The sequence below is a fragment of the Typopeltis vanoorti genome, chromosome 19 (assembly GCF_054136105.1).
Source record: "Typopeltis vanoorti isolate ZY-2024b chromosome 19, IOZ_Tvanoo_1.0, whole genome shotgun sequence".
In the NCBI taxonomy this organism is placed as follows: domain Eukaryota; kingdom Metazoa; phylum Arthropoda; class Arachnida; order Uropygi; family Thelyphonidae; genus Typopeltis; species Typopeltis vanoorti.
In genome coordinates, this window is record NC_143567.1 from 111964566 (window position 1) to 111982486 (window position 17921).

Below are 17921 nucleotides of genomic sequence, written 5' to 3' on the forward strand. Positions count from 1 at the left end.
TACTGTAACTTGTTTATTTTAACAAAACCAAGACACCATTGTTTCTATTTTTGTATTTTCTTAGCTTTTAGCGCAGTGGTTCCCAACCCATGGGTCGCGACCCCAAATGGAGTCACGAAGGGTTTTCTGTAGGGTCGCCGGGCAGTGGTGGGCTATGAAAATTTTAAAAAGGGAAAACAAAAAATCACGTCATCGCGTTCTGCAAAGAGATTTGTTCGCTTAAACGTGTAACGATCTTTCGTTCGTCGGGCATGCTTGGGAGATTCGTGCGCAGTTCGGTGATTGGCTCTACGGAATGCGGGCTCGGCTTGTGATTGGTCGATTCTTAGTGATACATGCTGAGTGCCTAGCCTTCTTTCTTGCGGGCGGCAACGGTTTTTGTTCGATACCAGAGAATTCTGCGAAATATAATAAATCGTATGTCGACACGAATCGAATGATCCCGCTGCCAGGAATCGGACGCCTGCACATCGCGTTATTTCCCTTCTTTGGCCAGCCAAGAGCAAACAACCACGACCCGAGCAGCGCTGTAAATTCCAGACACTGTAGTCGTCACTGTAGCACCACCAACAGCTCCAGACTACGCAGCTAAACTGAATGAAAATATAATCTGCAGATCGGAACTTTTCACTCGTCACCGTCCAGCGACCCGATAACACTATTTCGGAAGGTACGCAAAATTATTTTTTACTTTTTTTTATGAATTGAAACCACTTAACGTCCAGGCACGTAATTTTCGCATTTATCACACAAAAGCAGACATTTGAATTAAGTAATTGTAATTTCATGTAGTTGTTTTGTAACTAAAATATTTGCCCGTAATATTACGGATATGATACAACAGTGTTTGATTTACAGTGTACGTTTGAAAATATTTTTTTGAAATAAATGTTTCACGTAAGTTTATTGTCTCTAATAGTATTTCTTATAAATTCAATAAAATAAATGGTTTTTTAGCCAGTTTTTTGCTAATTAATTGGGATCTTAAGTGTGAAAGTTCAAATAAATGTTTTTGCTTTATCTTTGCTTTTAATAATTATTTGAACTGTTTTGTTACATTGTTTGTGCATATTTGTATTATATTATTTAAATTGTTTCAAATATGTATTTTTCGAAATCCTCCCCATGGGAAGAAAACGTCATTCAGAAGATTTTTTGAAATATGGCTTTACTTACTTGACTAACAATGGAATAGTGAAGCCACAATGCGTTTTGTGCAAAGTTGTTTTCAGTGCTGAGTCTATCAAACCGTCACCTCTTACGCCACTTACAGACGAAGCATTTTGAACATTCTAAAAAGGATTTAGAGTTTTTTCGTCGGTATGAAACCAGTTGCAAACGTCAGAGATTGGATCAAACAGGAATCTCACATCAAGAACGGACAGCATTACTGCAAGCGTCATATGAAGTAGCATTGGAGCCGAGAAAAGCCAAGCAAAAAAAAAAAAAAAAAAACAATTGGATAAACGCTCATAAAATCCTGCATGTTGAAGATGGTAAAGTTAATTCTTGGGGTTTCCAGCGAAGTAAAGATGCAACGAATATCTCTGTCTAATAATACTATTCAAAGGCGTATAGTAGACATGTCCATGGACATTAAAGAGCAGATTTTGAATGAAATCAAAGTTTCACCATTGTTTTCTTTTCAAGTAGATGAGTCAACGGACGTAAGCTCATGTTCTCAGTTGCTTGTCTTCGTGAAATATGTTCATTCAGAAGGCATCAAAGAAGAGTTGCTATTTTGTAGTGTACTTGAAACTACTACAAAAGGAGAAGATATTATGGAGAAGCTAAATAACTTTTTTTGTGACTGGAGGACTAGAATGGAAAAACGTCTGTGGGGTTTGTACGGATGTGCACCAGCTATGCTAGGGTCTAAGTCTGGTTTCAGAAAAGACTAAAAGAACTTGCTCCCGAAGCAAAGGGAATGATTTACCGATATGCTCTTGCCTCTAAGACTCTTCCAGCTCCGCTGCAAGCAGCACTTGATTTGGTGATCAAAATTGTAAATTACATCAAATCTTAACAGCTGTGTAAAGACATGAATGCTGATCACGAGGTTCTTTTTTATTCTATACTGCTGTACGATGGAAGGAAATGTGGTCAATCGTTTTTTCGAGTTGAAAGAAGAAATCAAGTTATTCCTGGAAGTGCAAGGGAAACATGAACTTGTGGCGTATTTTAATGATGAAGCTTGGTTGCGAAGAATTGCTTACCAAGCAGACATATTAGAACAGTAAAATAGGCTTAACGGCCATTATGGATCCAATACGCAGCCTCATACGCTTCATATCCATTATATATTTCAATGCAATATGAATGGTATTACAATTTTAATATGCACTTCGCATCCATGATAATCATGACGTCTATAGACGACTCCGCCAGTAGCCTGGTTCTGAAACTGCAAGGAAAGGAAACAACTATTATCGAATTTCAAGATAATCTCAGGGCATTTATATCCAAACTCCAGAACTGGCGAAGAAAAGTAAATCTAGGAAACATTGCCATGTTTGAGAAACTGTGCCGTGTGGTAGACGAATCTGATGGTGAAATAAATGACAATTTGATAGAAGAGATTACTGGGCATCTCGATTTTCTTGAAAACAAACTCCAGCATCATTTCCATGAGCTGACAGAAGAAGAAGAAGAAGCTGCGCTGGTACAAAATCCGTTCTCTGCTTCCCTTGATGTCGCCAGCATCTCCGATGAAGTACAAGATGAATTCTTGGATCTGCAGAACGATTCCTCGGCAGGCAACATATTTGATGAAAATCTGCTGACTCAATTCTGGTGTGCTATGTATCGGTCATATCCATATGTCACCATGCTTGCGTTTCGAGTTTTACTCCCCCTTTGTTTCTACATATCTCTGTGAGAGCGGATTTTCAACGCTTCTTCAATTGAAAACCAAAACAAGAAACAGAATAAATGTTGAGAATGACGTGAGGTTGGCATTAACGAAAACTCAACAGAGAATTTTTAAGCTTGTTAATGAGTTAAAATTTTAATCATCGCATTAAATATGTCGTAAGTTAACATTATTTTGAATTATATTATACTGAAAAATGTATTTTCGATGAGTTTTCATTTACCCTATTAAAAAGCCTATTTTTAATGTATCGGGTTCGCGGGCCACTTTGCCTCTATAAAATGGGGTCGCGACTCGAAAAAGGTTGGGAACTGCTATTTTAACGTAATTGCTTATTTCATTTTATATGGATTTGTTTTTTTAGCTAATAATTTGTTACAGTCTTTAGTTAGTGATATAAGAAATAGTTTTGCCGCTATAAATGAAGAAGCGAATTTATTAACAGATGAAACGAAATTTAAAGATGAAAAGGAAAGAGTTAAAAAACGAAAAAAAAATGAGTGACGAAGTTTTACAATCGAAGGATGAGATTATATTACATGGGAAACAAAATTTCGCGGTGAACACTTTTAATGTCATTTACGATAAGCTAATTTTGGAAATTAATGAAAGAATAAAAAGCTATTTCGACATATTAGATATGTTTGGCATTTATTTGAAGAAAGATATAGATCAAGACAAGTACAAGACTAGTATTAATAAACTTTTACAAACATATGGGACTGATATCATCATCATCATAAAGCGTATCAAGGATTTAGGCCTAGCATGGCCTGTTCCGGCCTTAGAAATCATCGTTTAAGAGGACGTCCTGGTTTTCTTTTTCCTAATGGCTTGTACTTTAAGGCTTATTTTTGGTAATCTTTCTGTTTTCATTCTTTGAACGTGTTCCATCCATTTATGTTTATATTTTTTAATTTTTTCTATTAGTGGTTCTTGGTTGAATTCTTTCCTAATATCTTCGTTTCTTTTGGGATCAAATAGGGTATACTTTGCAGTTTTTCTCATAAACTTCATTTCTGCTGTTGTTAATCTTTGTTTGTCTTTTTGTTTTATTGTCCAGATTTCGCTTCCATACATTAAGACCGGTAGTATTGTATACTTTTAGCCTGGTTTGTTTTTGAACTAGGTTTGGTTTAAATATAGAGTTAATTACACCTGTTATTTTTAAATATTTTGAAATTTTTATGTTTATATCTTTTTTCATTTTCATAGGTGACCATACATCCTAGGTAGTTAAATGAATTCACCTTTTCTAAGATCTGGTTATCTATTACTACTTTAGTTCTTGCTGGATCATGTCCTTTAAAGGCCATAGTTTTTGATTTTTCTGTTGATATTATCATACCATAATCTTTGGCTATCTCATTTAGATCTAAAATAACTTTCTGCTAGTTATCTTCAGAATTTGTAATTATTATTTGGTCGCCGGCAAAGAGGAGAGTGTTTAAGTTAACTGTAGGAGAAAGTTTAATTCTTTGATGTAAATTTTTATTCCATTTTATTATTATTTCATTTAAGTAGATATTAAAAAGAGTTGCTGAGAGGGGACATCCCTGTCGGACCCCTTGGTTTATCTCTCTCTGGTATATGATAGCTCGTGATTTAATCTTATTTGTATTTGATTATTTTCATATATACTTGCGATAGCTTTTAGGATATTATTTGGTATTTGTCTTTCTTTTACTATGTTAAATAATATGTTTCTTTTAACTTTGTCAAAAGATTTTTCAAAGTCAATAAATGCAATATCCGTTTCTAAATTGTATTCTCTTCTTTTCTCTGTTATTAGTTTTAGGCAAAACGCCGGGTCTATACATGATCGTCCTTTTTGAAATTCATTCTGTACTTCTAAAATACAGGAATATTTCATTAGTTTGCTATTTAATATTCTGCTATATATATTTTTAACAAGAATTTAGTATACTGATACCTCTATAGTTTTTAGGGGCATCTCTCTTACCTTTTTTAAAGATAGGAATCACAATTGCTTTTTTCCATTCTATTGGGGGGATACCAGTTGAGTAAATTTTATTTAAAAATAATAAGAGTCTTTCTTTGAATCTTGTTCCTGCGTATTTATATAGTTCTGAACTTAGCTTACCTTCTCCAGGTGATTTTCCGTTTCTTGTTTCTTTCAGGCTGATTTCTAATTCTTCTTTAGTTATTTCTAATTCTTCTTTAGTTATTTCCTTTTCATTTTTGTAAATTGTTTACCAGTTGTATTTTTTTAAAATATTTATCTGTCCATAATTCTGTGTAGTAATTTAGAAATTCTTCTAATTTCAATTTGGTGTTTAGTTTTATGTATCTGCATTTAAGTATTTCAAAATCTTATATACATTGGGTCTTATTTTATATAAATCATATTCTAAATTAGAAAAAAATTTCTTCCATGATTCTCTGTCTTTTTCTGACTTCTCTTTTAGTTATGGCTCTTATTCGTTTATATTCTATTTCATCTTCTAATCTTTTACTGCTTAACCCTTTGTGATAGGCTTCTTTCTTCTTTTTGATTATTCCTTTGATTGTATCATCCAAGATCTTCAGTTTTTTCCTTTTATTGAATTTGATATTGATATTGGGACTGATATTGATCCAGAAAAATTTACTAATGAAGTTAAGCAATTTTTAATAATGATAAAGGAAGAAAATTCTTCAATTAAAAATATGTACAAATTTATAAACGATGGGTTAAGGTCTACTTTTCCGAACGTAGAAATAATTGTAAAAATATTTTTGACGATGCCTGTTTCAAATGCAAGTGCTGAACGCTCATCTTCCGGGTTGAAACGAATAAAAAATTATTTAAGAAGTAACTTGCACCAAAATAAAACAAGTGACCTGTCGTTATTATGCATTGAATCAGATGTAATGGACTCGATCAATTATGATGACATTCTAGATATATTTGCTAAAACCAAAGCGAGAAAAAAAACTTTTATTTATTAATTTTTTTATTTAAATTTGAACTGATTTATTTTATACTTTCTTTTTAAAATGGAAATGTATGTATACCAATGTTGTATTTTGTTATTAAAATGAGTTATTATGGAAATGTTGACTTTTATTTTCAATAAACTAAAAAAAATGCTTATTTTTTAGGCTTCATAATGGTGTTGGGCCTCGGGCCTCCAAAAGCATAAATGCGGCCCTGTATATGGTACTAAATGTAACGAACTAAATCTTATGCTTTTAAATGTATCTAACGAAACTTTATCTATTAAATGTAGGTAAGGATATCTTTTGCTATCAAATATACCTAAGAGAACCTTATCCAATTAAATCTAATACATCTTACGCTATTAAATGTACCGAACTAAACCTTACGCTATTAAACCTAACCTAACGTAAACTGAAAATCAACCGTTTCTGGTTTTTTCTACCTAACTTATCGTAAACTGAAAAACGACCATTTCTCATTGTTTCTACCTAACCTAAAGTAAAAATCGACCGTTTCTCGTTGTTTCTACCTAACTCTACCCATTTAAAAGACATAATATTCAGTAAAGATCTTTTTCCCACTACCTAACCTAACCTATTTTCCCCATATTTTTCAGGTCCAAGTTCGATTCCCCTATTATTCATTTTATTGAAAATATGGGATTCAATTTTTCCATATCTAACCAATTTAAAACTTTTTTGTTAATATTCAAAGCATTAAATACATATTGGCCAAATAAACGTTGGTATCCACACATTTATAAAACTTGGCTTTTTATATGTTCCTTTGCATGCTTTTCATCTTTTTTGGATTCATAATATTCAATACCATGAGGTTGGCATCTTTTATGCACTCTCTCGTAATACCATCGTTTTAACAAATTAATAACTTTGAACAATTTCCATCGCAATCTTGCAGCATATTGAATATCGTATTTTTTAATTTACAGGGTGGCCATGAAATAACTTTCCCTCTTCGGAGGCATCTGTAGCTAACACCAATAAATGGAAGGAGACCAAATTTTATATGGAGACTTTCGAAGGCATGGGGAGATGATTTCCGCGAATAAAAGATTTGAAACAAATTCGCCGATATGGGAAATTTTGGCGCTGGAGGAGCCGAAAACAAGCGGATAATTACATTAAAGGCAGATAAAACGGAATAATAACATTTCGACGGTGTAAGCGACAGCTGCGTCACTCATTCCAGCTGGAATGTGCGCGTTACGATGATAATAATAATAATAATAATAATTAAACTAAAACAACAACTTGCGAGAGACACAGAAATTGATTTAGTGATTGAACTCACAGGAAATAATGTTTTAATCATCAGAATCAGGGTCCCCTGCACCACATACACGATTTTCAATGTGCTAAACTTTGTTGTGTACAAAAAACTGCATCCGGTGTGCGACATGCTCTATAGCTGAGCATAAGGAGTCTCATTCCGTATATGGATGTTCATAACAGCCCGTTTTATGTTCTCTTTCAAGACATTCAAGTTTGGAACGCCACTTGAATGTCTCGTATCCTTTTTATACTGATTTCTTACACAACGGATTTCAAATACCCCACAGCCAAAAGTCACATGGAGTGATGTCCGGGGATCGAGCCGGCCATGCCATCGGAAAGAACTGACTGATAAACCCTCTTTACTGAAATGCTGGCGTAAAAGGCGCTGTACTGACCGTTTAGTGTGTGGCCATGTTCCATCATGCATACAAATAATGGAGTCCAGACATTGTCTTTGCTGCAATGCAAGAATGACAAAATTTTCCAGCATTCGTTGAAAAATGTAACCTGTAACCTGCTACAATACTCTCCAGTATTGTAGCAGGTTACAGGACCTGTAGGGGTAATACGCTCAAACAAGTATGGTCCTATTGTGAAATCGGCTGTGAAGCCACACCACAGGGTTACTTTTGGAGAATGCAGTGGTATTTGCTGGATCGCGTGGGGATGTTCAGATGCCCAAATTCTGCAGTTGTGAGTGTTGACCGACCCATTCAGATAAAAATGAGCCTCATCATCCGACAATATTCTCCAAAGCCAGTCATTGTCGACCTCCATTCCGGAAAGAAACGTTACCGCGAAGGTCATGCGCTTATCATAATCTGCAGTAGTTAGTGCTTGCACACGACTGAACTTTTACGGATAGAAGTGAAGCATTTTCCGTAAGATTTTCAGGACTGTACCATAAGTCATATCAAGTTTGCGAACTATGGCATGAGCCCTTTGACCAATACTGGTCCCTGTGTCTTCGAACACCGCAGTAGCAACGTCTGTTACTGTCTCTTCTGGCACTGGTTTCCATCCTCTGCCAGGTCTAACTCCTAGCGATCCAGTTTCTTCAAACTTCTTAATCTCAGTGCTACAGCTGACATAGGACCTGTACGCAGGTTATGAAGCCTTCTGAATTCCTGAAGGGCCGCTACGGCATTGCACTGTTTAAGGTATAAACAACTTAACAAGTAAGGCACGCTGAGGCAAGGTAGGACGCATATTGAGCAAAATTCGTCAGTCATTCGAATAACTGCCTGAACGTTCGCAATCCCTTTTTAAGTGGAATTGGTGGCGCTGCTGTCACGTACGCACAGTAAAATTTGCATAATCCTTCTTACTTGCGTTTACTGCAAATATTTGACTGCTTTCGGCTCCGCCAGCGCCAAAATTTCCCATATTGGCGACTTTTGGTACTAAACCTGTTTTCATCGGAATTCTTCTCCCCATGCCCTCGAAAGTCTCAATATAAAATGTGGGTTCATTCCGTGTACTAGTTTTAGCTACAGAGAGAGAAAAGTTAATTTATGGCCACTCTGTATTTTAACGGTAAAAGGGTTAGACCTCTTTTTTGAATGACTAAATTTTGTGATTTGTTTCATCACATAGATTTTAGCAAATCATTTTCTTCAACGTACACCAAGGTAAAATCGTAATGACAATATTTATACTTCGCATCCGTCAAAAGTTCAGGATTATTAATTGAAAAGTCTTCACAACCGATACGCATAAATTTTTTATTATATTTATAAATGATCATGTGATAAGGTTCATGAATAATGATATATGTTCGCAATGCCCCAAACTACAGTTTTTCTAAATGCTAATGAACATTTCAAAATTCATAGGAAAGTACATTTTATTATTTTGCAAAGGAAAAAAAGAGCAGTTATTGAACAGGGTATCTATTGCATGAGGAGGAAATGGGCTGTACAAATGCGTACATGTGTAAATGATTAATTCTGTTGATCTCTCATCATTGATGATTCTCATATATGATTCGACTATTTGTTGAATGTTTTCGTCTTCAATATCTCTCCAGGGATCAGTATTGATATCATCGTATTGTAAAGGAAAGAAATTTTTCACATAGATTCATAATAGATGTGGATGACATAATCTAGTATGTTATCCACATCCTGCTTATAACAACGAGCAATGTCACCAAAATAAAACTCCGTCGTACATAAGTAATTGTAAAAATGATATCTAAATATCACTGCAAAGCATACAGAAAACTTATTCTGAAATTTATCTATCTCGTATTTCTTAGCATTGCCATGTCAAAAAGAACAAAAATTGGCATAAGATAAAGTCACATAGGAATCATGTTCTTATACAAATCGAATATCACTCTCTTGTAGTAGTTCCTTAAATTGTCTCGTACAATTCAACTCTAACCGATTCAAAACATTCTCATCGCAGAAAATCGGTATTCGAAAAATTAAATACATGTTACTTGGATCGCGATCAGGCCAAACTTTAAAATTAAACTGTGGTAAGGTTAATTTGGTTTCCATTGGGATGACAATCTAAATCTATTTTTTCAAACAAAGAGAATCTTCACTCTCACTTTAAGGGCAGTGATGTTGTTTGGCAACAACAACGTGCATAGAACTATGTCATTAAATCTTCCGGTATAATTTCTTTAACGACTTGTAGTACATCTGATACCGATGCAGTTTCGAACTGCTTTTGATCTGTATATTTCTTCTTATCATTAAGGATTTGATATAAACCTTCTTCATCAAAGTTACCAATAAAACAATAATAGTCCATATCATATTTACCCATTAGCCTCCTTCTTTTTCGAGAAACACGTGATTTTTTGGAATTTTTATATCATCTTCATATAGCGAATCGTTTTGATTGATTACTTGCAGGGTATTAACTTGATATTTATCGTCAGTTAAATCCTCACTACTACTACTACTGGAATATTCGCTTTCAGTCAGGGGCGAATTCTCCGCAACTGCATTTATAAGCATTCCGTTGAGGCTTTTATTTTTGTAGACAGAAGATGAGGCAATAATTGAGCATTGCGTTGTATCGAAGGCCGATGTTTGCTCGTCTAGTCAAAGTTAACTTGGCTTGCTCGGTTGTAGGAACTTCCAGGTACTCGCAGCAGCACGGTGATTTCATGCACGCGCATAGCCATTTCACGTCGTCTCACTCTATTGCTTGAACACAGGCCATACGCAGTTAACGTAGCTCTAGCCAGTGAGCTTCAGCCAGCCTTTGCTTAGGAAAATTAAGTTAGAACCAACTTTTTATGACGATGTTATTGACCAGTTCATAAAGAAGAACTGTAGGGTAGAATTTGTATTCAAGTAGCTAAAGTGAAAAAAGATAGAATATCATTTGTAAGATAAATGTTATATTTGTGTGATTAAATGTACGTAAATTTCTAAATATGTAGTTTTAAATGGTCAGTAATTCATTATTCCACTGATCAGAGTTCAATCTTGAATGAAAACAAGAGCAAGGGTGAATTTCAAGACCAGCATTAGCCCATGTTACTGTAAGGCCACTTTCTTTATCGAATCTATATTGCCATAATTAAATTAAAAGTCCCCAAAATGGTCACCGGCTTTCCGCTCACCAAGTCAATTTTCCAAGTGCAAATGCTGGTCTTGAAATTCACGCTTGCTCTTGTTATTATTCCGGGAGTGAGAGGTGTGATTGAAGTCTGATTAGCTCAATAATGAATTACTGACCATTTAAAACTATAGATTTAGAAATTTACGTACATTTAATCATACAAATACAACATTTATTTTACAAATGATATTCTATCTTTTTCAATTTAGCTACTTTAATACAAATTCTACCATTCGGTTTTTCTTTATGAACTGGTCAATAACATCGTCATATTGGTTGTAGCTTAATTTTCCCAAGCAACACGCACACTTCTAAAGGCTGACTGAAGCTCTCTGGCTAGAGCTACTTTGATTGGGTATGACCTTGTGTTAAAGACGACGTTAAGGGAGCTGAAATGGCTATGCGCGCATGAAATCACAGTGCTCCTGGAGTTCCTACAACCGAGCAAACCAAGGTTGCTTTGACTAGATGAGAAAGCATCGGCCTTCGATACACAACGCAGAGCTCAATTATTTCCGCACAAGCTTAAGACGTCTTCTGTCTACAAAAATAAAAGCCTAAATGGAATGCTTATAAATGCATGCATTTATTAACAAATAAATAGTACTTCTTTCTCAATTAATGAGCTTGTGCAGCAAGCATGGAGAATTCGCCCTGGTAGGAAGAGAACACTGCACGCAAGAGATGGATGGTATTTAAATGTGAGGGTTAAGTGTTTGAAAAAATTACAGTGGAAATTATATTAAAAGTGGAATTATTTGATTAGGGAAACTAGAACTGATAGCTGTTGGGAGTGGGAGGGTCGGCCTCATGTTAGAAAGATCTGAAGACTCATCGCGGGAGGACCCCTACAACTGTCTCAACTGATAAGGTGTGGAAATACTTTCTGAAAATGAAAGCTGCCGAACAAAGCGGCCTTTTGCAGCTGCCCAATTTTTAATCCATCTAACTCGAGTGCTTCTAGATGTTTTTTCAGTATTTTAGGTATGGTGCCTGAAGTACCTATTATTATGGGAACAACCTTCGTTTTCTTTTTATCAGATTCGTTCGACTTCGATTTGCAAAACACGATACTTGGTAATTTTTTCATTTTCTTTGCGTTAATCCGACTATCTCCTGGTACTGATATTTCGATAAACTGAACACCCTTGTTTTCACTTTTCTCAATCACCGTGATATCGGGTGTGTTACATTCCAAGCTTTTGTTAGTCTGGATTTTGAAATCCCACAGTATTTTAGCTCTTTTATTCTCCACCACTTTCTGGTGGTGAACTTTAGCTTCCAATAGTCTTTAGATACTTTAAACCCATACTTTTTACATAAATGCCACTGGATTATCTTAGCTACGTTATCATGCGTTTTACGCTACTCAATTTGTGCGATTTTGCTGCATCCACTTATAATGTGGTCCACTGTTTCTTCCTTTTCTTTGCACAATCTACATTTACTGTCTTCTTGAATTTTTTGCATTTTTGCCTTCATAACGTTGGTTTTAATGGCATGTTCTTGTGCTGCAAAAATGACAGACTGTTTCTTTCTTTAGTGCTCCATTTCTCAACCATTGCCAGGTCAAGTTGCTGTCAGCGCTGTCCTCTATACTGTGAAGGTATTTTCCATGCAATGGCTTATTTTCCCATCTTTCAGTTCTCACTTTTACTTGGTTGGTTTTGTATTCCAATTTTGTCTGCATGAGTTTAAATAAACCCTCTTTCCTTACCTCAATTAGAAATTTCCCATTGTTTGCTGCAGATAATCATTTAAATTTCGTTTTTCTTCTTCAATAACTTGTAATAATCCTCTACCTCCTTTTTTGCGTGATAGATAGATATAGCCTATCAATATCACTGCGAGGATTGAGGGCATGGTGCATTGTGATTAGTTTTTCGGTCTAAATTTTCCACCTCTAGCTGGGTCCATTCAACAATGCTTGCTGGATATCTCAGAACATGTATGGCCCAGGTATTAATTGCTTTTATCAAATTTCCAGCATTAAGCATTGACTTTAGGAGTTTTTTAATCGTCTTATGTATTCTGCTCTAGTTCTTTCTTTGATCTTATTGTGCAGAATTTGTGATGATTCTAAATTCCCAAACATCTGCCAAGATGCCTTTAATACAAAACATCATACATCCCCTTCTTTCTACACTCCCTCCTCTTTCTACATTTATATCTCCTCCAGAGATTTTTATTTAATAAGGTTAAAACACCTTATGGTAACTTGTTCTGGTAAAATACTTATAAGCTCTGTATTACTAAATCTTGGTATTTCCAGCCTGGCTCCCACTGATGAGACCTCAATAAAGGTCGAAACCGGTCTGGGTAGTGGCTCATTGCCTTTAATACAAAACATCATACATCCCCTTCTTGGAGATGTGTTTTGGCATTAAGGGTAAATATTAAGATTAGTGATCAGAGCTTATGCTGCCTTTACCATGAGTTGCCTTGGGCTTGCACTACTTGTGGGATCAGCTAGACTTGCATCACTTGCAGGCGCAAACTTGACATGTGTGTCTGTTTGCTTACTTGGAGTAAAATCATGGAAATGGAGTAAAACCAGGTTTAAAATTGCTTGGTATTTTTAACATATATGAAATATGTTATCATATGTCATCATATATATGTTATCATATGTTATCAAAAAAAAAAAAATCAGCTAACGCCTTTTTATTCCCGTATACGGGGAGTAGGCGAAGCCATCTAGCCCTATCTAACTTTTGGAGACTGAGTGGGCAGTTCAATCTCCACTGGTACCAATCAGAGATAGATGGCCCAAGGCTATCACTAATTAAGCAGTACTCAGTGAAGAGAGATGGCTCAAATGTGCCGCCATCTCGTGGTCCCTAACCCTAACACAATATATTTAATGTCTGAAAAAAATAATGTGGGTTCTACGGTCGATTTTCTTCGGTCGAAAAAAGACTTAGAAAAATTTCCTCTAGTCGCCGACTAGACTCGAAACCAAGTCTTCCTTCGTGCGGCCAATCAGAGATAGATGGCCCAAGGCTATCACTAATTAAGCAGTATATATATATATATATATATATATATATATATATATAGAGAGAGAGAGAGAGAGAGAGAGAGAGAGAGAGAATGCCCACTTTTTTTCTATACAAAAATGGCCACGAACACTAGAGAATGAGTTAGTGGCGTTGACCCATTCAGTCTCTCCTATGATTATTGCTATGAGTGAAATGTTGTAAACAGAGGAATGATGTTCTGAGAGGAACAGAAGAATTCGCTATTTTCCTGAAGGTTAGGGGAGAAACGGAATATTGGCGTGTTGCTTATAATAGTTGATGAGCCTGTCTCTAAGGAGAGACAGGATATAAGGATATGCTTATATACTATCTATCCATGTGGCTTGAGAATGCGTGGTGTGGAGCGGGCAGGACCTGAAGTATATTTGGAATCAGCTATGGGCCAGGAAATGTAGATATAGGTGCACAGGAAAATTGCGTGGGCAAATTCTCCATGCTTGCTGCACAAGCTCATTAATTGAGAAAGAAGTAATATCTATTTGTTAATAAATGCATGCATTTATAAGCATTCCATTTAGGCTTTTATTTTTGTAGACAGAAGACGGCAATAATTGAGCTTTGCGTTGTGTATCGAACGCTCATGCTTTTTCGTCGAGTCAAATCTATCTTGTTTTACTCGGTTGCGGGAGCTTCCAGGTCCTTGCTTCAGCACTGTGATTTCATGTGCGCGCATAGCCATTTCCGCTTTCTTCACGTCGTATTATACACATGCCATACGCAATCAAAGTAGCTCTAGCCAGTGAGCTTCAGCCAGCCTTTACAAGTGTGCGTGTTGCTTGGGAAAATTAAGTTACAACCAACTTTTAATGACGATCTTATTGACCAGTTCATGAAGAAGAACCGGAGATTAGAATTTGTATTCAAATAACTAAATTGAAAAAGATAGAATATCAGTAGTATACCGGGCGGTTTGAACCAGATTAAGATCAAGATAAGATAAGGAATGGCGTGATGGGTTGTTCAGATGATGACGTCAAAAGTTTGGAATGTTTGGAATTTTTCTGGGGGCATGTGTCAGTGACGTCAGTTCTTCTGTTTTTGTTCGCGTATGGAATTGTGGGTGAGGGTAGAGATAAGGACTCGTGTCGTGATTGATGGAGTAGTTTAAACCAAATAGCGGTAGGGTAAATGGGGGAAGCGCGCCTATGTCGTGGATGTGTGTGTTGTTATCAGATGAGGATAAGTGATGTCATTTGTTAGTTGTAAGTACGTGTCGTTTTTGTTTCGAATGGAAAAGGAAGATATATTAGTGGATAAGGATTCGTGTCGTGATTGGTGGGACACTTTAAACCAAACAGGGGTAGGGTGAAATTGCAGATATCTTTTAGTGATGCCACCTCCAACTGATACTGATAACTGCACAGCGAAAAAAAAAGCGTTTTTTTTTGCGGTGAGCAACCCGCAGTTTAAACTTACTCGCATTATTAATATTAATATTGTTACAATAGTAGTGAGAAATAAGTTGTTTAAAACAAAGATAAATTTCATAGTGAAGTGTAAGTGCTACTCTGTTGTGAAAATGAATGTGAAGGGAATTTAAGAAGGAGATAGGCGACCGGCAGGCACATGAACGGTATAAAGTTATAAGTTATATAATTTTACTCCAGATTGCTAGGAATAAACCCAAAGAAAACGAAACAGGTGATTTCAAGTGGTTAAATTTTTGATGACCTGCAAATTATATGCCAATAAAAATGGAATAAAAATTAGAAGAGAAATTAAATATTGAATAATTATTTATTTTGTTTGATCTTACAAAGGCATAATGGCGAAAGAAATAACTCCTACACCTTCAGTTGAATGATTTTCATCAAAAATGCCGTTACTCACTGAAGTACCAGTGTTTGATGGGGTAGGTGCGGAATATAGGGGAAGGGTAGACTTGATATCCCCTCAGAAAGCTAAGAAGTATTGGAAAATTTTAGTTAAATAAACAAATCCAACCCCATCCCGATATACAGGGTGACCCACATGTCATGAAGTGGTTTAAAATGTGAATAAGTTTTTGGATTTTTTAATTATTCATTTTTTATTTCATTTTTTCCCGGTGTTCTAAGGAACATGCGGGAAATTAATCAAGGAAAAGTTCACAACCCAACAACGAACCAAAACTGTGCGATTTTATTTTGAAAATCAGCATTCGATTATATAATTTCGCGAAGATTGCAATTAATTGGCACTCACGCTCTTCAGATCCGACGGCTCCCGACTTCTTCCTGTGGAGGTTACCAGAAGGAAAATGGACAAGCCCCAGACAATCGAACAGCCGAAGGAATTCGTACAGAAATGAGGGCTGCAGCCAGAAACATTCACGGCTGTCGTGGAACGTGCCGTAGAAAGGGCAGGGCTTTGTGAAGCTGAAAATGTGAGGTATTTATGTGATGTGATTATTCGCAATTAATAAAATAATCACTAGGCTCTGTATTATATTAAAGCAAACAAACAAAAAAAAGAATATAATAATTTATAAATAAAAAAGATATTAAATGTTTATACCCCTCGTGACTTATAGGCCACCTTCTATATAAATTCCATTTTCCCCTTTTTCTAACGCGTCATCAATGATAAATGGAATTTATATTAATCAAATAAAAAACTATGATAACACTCCTCATAAATATTTCTCCAAACAATCGCCCATTTGAAACTTGCTGTTTATTTTCTATCTTCTCCCTTTCTTTAAAATGCTGGACCGTCCCTCTTTTACTGGGATACACTTTCTTTAGACTGAAGTAGCAGAATCGGAATGAAAAAGATGACTTTCTTTCCAAGTGAAGCATTTTGTTGTTGTCTAAAATTTTGTATTGGACGGAAATAAGACCCTTTGGAAATAAGCGTTTTCAGTTGTTAAACGAAATTTAAAACCACCGTAAATTGGAAAAGTTTATTTGTTGTGTTTCTTGGACACAGGAATGTTTGCTGCGATTTCAAAAAACAGCCAAGCGAGAACAAACCTCTGCCGCAGCTGGCAGCAGTGCGATTATCAACAGTTCAAGGTCGTGTAGAAAACGAAATGGGAGCGAAGGGGGTATTATGTGTTGAGACAACAGGACTAGAGCCAGCGCTATCTCTAGCCACATTCTTTTTTCTGTCAAAACGTTCATTGACAATCACGCGATATCGCGTGATACGAGTTCTCACCGGGCGGCCGATCGCGGGTTATCGCGTGGGCGTCGCTAACTAAATAAAAAAATAAAAAAAAGTTTCGCCACCACACCAAATTCCAATTTTCAGCTTGGCAATGAAAACGATATCGCGCATTACGCGATGCGAGTTCTCACCAAACGGCCGATCGCGCGTTATCGCGTGGGCGTTGCTAACTAAATAAAAAAATAAAAAAAGTTTGGCCACCACACGAAATTCCAATTTTCAGCTTGGCAATGAACGTGTTAACTCAGACGAAGGCCGCCAACACATTGTGGACTGGACACAAACTTCTAATATCCATGTGTGCTAAGATGAACTTGAAAGAAAAATTGTCGAATGTAGAGAAATTAGCTTAGAATCTTCCCATATCAATAACAGCCTAAGTTTCAATCTCTCTGACGCACACGTTGCCTCTGTTCAATACTGGCGCACTCCTGACAGCACGTAGTCAACTTTTGTTTGGAACTCAAGCTGGCTTTACTGTTTTCAAAATGTACTACTGTTTTTTGTACTACTGTTAATATAATTTTTAAGTCTGTTATTTTTTGTATATTTCTTTGATTGTGATACCTGAAGAAGTTGATCCATTCAACGAAACTAGTAAACCAGTAGTATCTTTAATTGTTCATATTTGGTCTAATGTATAACGCTCTCAGCTTGACAGAACTACAATTCGCGAAAAAGCACACAACACGTGGTTATGTACCGGATTCTGACTAACGCATGCGCACTTCCAAACGCGAATTATCAGATGTAACGGCCTAACAGGTACTAACGCTTCTGTATTCATGTAACTTGGTGCCTTTGTATTTACACCAGTACAACCTTGATAATGCTAGACAGGAGCTAGTGAAACTGGTTGGGAATGTGTATTCTATTCATTAAATCGTATGGTCTCTTATTAACAAACCATACGATTTAATGAATAGAATATGGTCTCTTATTAACAAAGTTCTCAGTTTTAGTAGTATCTTTTTAAATAAACCATTTCACCTCTCTATCTCTCGGTATCAGTCATTTACTTCTAGTTTACT

The 17921-nt window shown here is 36.1% G+C and overlaps 1 long non-coding RNA gene across 3 annotated transcripts in view; it reads left to right on the forward strand.

Annotated features, from left to right (window-relative positions):
• The first annotated feature begins 385 nt into the window (after positions 1–385).
• The window catches only part of LOC150096446 (uncharacterized), a 109439-nt gene continuing 91903 nt past the window's right edge, over positions 386–17921 (forward strand). For all 3 annotated transcript variants that reach the window (XR_016549946.1, XR_016549947.1, XR_016549945.1), the window contains exon 1: positions 386–670. This is a non-coding gene — a long non-coding RNA (uncharacterized LOC150096446). The remainder of the gene's footprint in view (positions 671–17921) is intronic.